At 45.5% G+C, this 3,710-nt stretch overlaps 1 pseudogene; it reads left to right on the top strand.

The window, feature by feature from the left end:
- The first annotated feature begins 226 nt into the window (after positions 1–226).
- Positions 227–1,670, top strand: LOC148021229 (25S ribosomal RNA; annotated as a pseudogene).
- Positions 1,671–3,710: the final 2,040 nt, after the last annotated feature.

The following is a 3,710-nucleotide window of genomic DNA, read 5'->3' as shown; positions in this document are numbered from 1 at the left end:
AGATGTCGGTGGGGGCCCCAGAAAGAGTTCTCTTTTCTTTTTAACAGCCTGCCCACCCTGAAATCGGATCGCCCGGAGATAGGGTCTAGTGGCTGGTAAAGCACCGCATGTCTCGCGGTGTTTGGTGCGCCCTCGGCGGCCCATGAAAATCTATAGGAGTGAATGCCGATCATTCTTGGTCGTACTCGTAACCGCATTAGGTCTCCAAGGTGAACATCCTCTTGTCGATAGAACAATGTAGGTAAGGGAAGTCGGCAAAACAGATCTGTAACTTCAGGAAAAGGATTGGCTCTAGGGGTTTGATTCTTGACCTCGGAGGCTATCGAGGATTTGCCCGAGTTGCCCCAGTGGTGAGGGCAGACCTTTGCGTGTCGATCGGGTGACGGTGGCAGAACGTTGTCCCTCGCAGGGCCGCTCTCTCTAGGCGGTAAACAGTTGTCTCAGAACTGGAACGGACAAGAGGAATCCCGACTATTTAATTAAAACAAAGCATTGCGATGGTCCTTGCGGATGTTGACACAATGTGATTTCTGCCCAGTGCTCTGAATGTCAAAGTAAAGAAATTCAACCAAGCGTGGGTAAACTGCAGGAGTAACTATGACTCTCTTAAGGTAGCCAAATGCCTCTCTTAAGGTAGCCAAATGCCTCGTCATTTAATTAGTGACGCATATGAATGGATTAACGAGATTCCGACTGTCCTTATCTACTATCTAACAAAACCACAGCCAAGGGAACGGGCTTGGAAGAATCAGCGAGGAAAGAAGACCATGTCGACTTTGTGAAATGACTTGAGAGATATAGAATGAGTGGGAGCCTTTGGCACAAGTGAAATACCACTACTTTTAATGTTATTTTACTTACTCCGTGAGGTGGAGGCAGGACTTAGCCCCTGCTTCTGGTCTTAAGGTGTGCTCACGCGTCGATCCACGCGGAAGACATTGTTAGGTGGGGATTTTGGCTGGGGTGGCACATTTGTTAAAAGATAACGTAGGGTTCCTAAGATGAGCTCAATGAGAACAGAAATCTCGTGTGGAACAAAAGGGTAAAAGCTCATTTGATTTTGATTTTCAGTATGAATACAAACTGTGAAAGCATGGCCTATCGATCCTTTAGTGTTTCAGAATTTGAAGCTAGAGGTGTTAGAAAAGTTACCACAGGGATAACTGGCTTGTGGTAGCCAAGCGTTCATAGCGACGTTGCTTTTTTGATCCTTTGGTGTTGGCTCTTTCTATTATTGTGAAGCAGAATTTGCCAAGTGTTGGATTGTTCACCCATCAATAGGGAATGTGAGCTAGGTTTAGACTGTCGTGAGACAGGCTAGTTTACCCTACTGATGAGCGGTGCCGCAATAGTAATTCAACTTAGTACAAGAGGAACCGTTGATTCACATAATTGGTCATTGCGCTTGGTTGAAAAGCCAGTGGCACAAGGCTACCATGTGTAGGATTATGACTGAATGCCTCTAAGTCAGAATCCATGCTAGATGTGGCGCTCTCTACCTCCCCGGTTGTTACCCGATTGATAGTAGGGGCGCTTGTGCGTCCTTGAGAGCATGTGTCGAGAGTCTCCCTCGAGGTGTCGGAAGTGGTCGCCTCGAGAACTCTGAATGGAAATTCCAAACAATTGGCTCTTTGTAGTCGGTGTTTTGAGTCTTTCTTGGGTGAGCTTACCATTGAACACTGTTTAGAGTGTTGCAACATGTGGTTGTGGAGCAAGATGTGATCGAAGAAGCTTATCATGGAATAGCTAGAGGTCACTTTGCAGCGGATGTTATTATGAGGAAAATTTAGCTAGTAGGATTATGGTGGCATGCATGTAAGTCTCTATTATAAGCGGAAGTATGATGTATCAAGAAGTGTGCAGCACTCATTATTCCCTGTGGTTAGAAGGATTGATGTGGCAAACATGCATTGGCTAAACACCTCAACATCCATGCATCAAGTCTTCTCAAAAGCAAGTTTCTCATCGTCTTTCTCTTCGGTATGTTTTCTATTCTTATCATCACTACTTTGAGCTCTCGACACGCTGTGTCTATCTTATCTTCTCTGCCATTGGTAGCCATGCTCACCTCCATCCTTTGCCTTGACAAGGTTACCCAGTGCTACTAAATCGTAATGAGGTTGTCAGGTCGTGGGATCACTAGCTGTGCATTGACACCTTCCTTGTGTTGCCATGGGAGAGCACCCCAGTCTACCTTGAGGCTAAGTCTATTCTTCAACAATTACACCATAGCCCTCATGTTGAAGTGGGTGGCACATCTACAATCTCACCTCCCAAAGTGTGCAAGAGTAGCTACACCTCCCCATGGATGTTGTAGTAGAGGCCCTCTCTCTCTACTTTGTACTTGCGACATGGAAGCTATCTTTGGCCTTACCATGGAAAATGAGTATTGCATAAGTGGTATAATGAACAACCACAAGCCCAAACAAGAGGTACTAAAGTTTTTTAAAGAAGCATTTTATTTGCAGGCCAAGGTATTTAGCATCTCTTGAAGGGTAGTCCCCATGTTCTTCCCGCCTGATGCTCCAAGCCATAGCTTGGGCATGAGTTTTTCTTGAATGCATGCATGTGGAGAGTAAGTCTGTGGCCACCTACCCCTCAGTTGTGAAGTTCTTGAGGGTCATGTGTGGCCAACATTTCACATTTCTCTTTCTCCCTCCTATCATAGTGGGTATTGTCCCCCTCCTACCATGATGCTATCAACCCTTTCGCTTGTTTCTCATAAGCTACTGCTTGGGCTCAGCTAGATGCACAACCCATGTAGTACATGAGGAGGTGGATATCACTTTTGTTGAACATCCCAAGAAGGACACTAGCAAGCTCAAGCGTATGGTCCTAGAAGCCACCCAAGCCACCCCTTAGTCCACCTTTGTAGCAGAACCTTCTAGCTTCAACTAGAGCAAGCTTGACTTCAAGTCTCAATGTGCTATGTTGGTACATGCTTTTTGTGGCCAGAATCGTAGTAGAGAGGAAACGCCACAGACTGCTAGTGGGTCTATGACTGTTATTAGGACAACCATCCAAATTGTCCCAAGCCCTAATCAAACCACATACCCTACCCCTACCACTGAAGCTATCATCCCAACCAAATTTTACTCACAGACATTGCCCAATGCTATCAACTATGCTGCAACAGGAATTTGGCGATACCAGTAGGTTCAACAATAGGCTCTCATGCTCTAGACAGAAATGGATTAGTTGTGGCAAGAGAATGTAGGTCTCAAAGACCCAAGTTCAGCAGGAATATAGTTGGAACTCCAAGAGCAATGGCAATGCCTTCTCATGTGCCACGAGGCTCACTTGGACTTTATGGACTCGTGGCACATAAATTCCACTTTCTGGTCCAACAGGAAGAGAAGTCCATATTCCTACTTGGATAGGTGGTGGCGGCGGCCATTGTAGAGGTGAACCACCATGACCAATGGACGGATCCCTCTGCTGAGCCTCCGCATTCTTCATTCACTTTTCGAATGGGACTATTGCGTCTGCCCTTTGCTTTGTTGTGCTTACATGGTGGCATGTTGCATAAGATGGGAAGTGCATTGCATGGATGATTTTGCACAGAACATTACCTGTGGGAAAAAGAAGTGATTGTGTTTGTGAAAGGTGCATACAAGTTTACTTGATGCATTGAGGAAGTTTGATTGAATTGATCAAAATCCTAATATGCCAAATTCACAATAAGATAAAAGAAGAGTGTGCTAGACCTC

The sequence above is a fragment of the Lygodium microphyllum genome, chromosome 18, assembly GCF_053477565.2.
Source record: "Lygodium microphyllum isolate KBCC chromosome 18, Lygodium_microphyllum_v1.1.10, whole genome shotgun sequence".
NCBI classification, from domain to species: Eukaryota; Viridiplantae; Streptophyta; class Polypodiopsida; order Schizaeales; family Lygodiaceae; genus Lygodium; species Lygodium microphyllum.
Note: the sequence above shows the minus strand (reverse complement) of the source record. Positions and strands in the feature narration are given on the sequence as shown.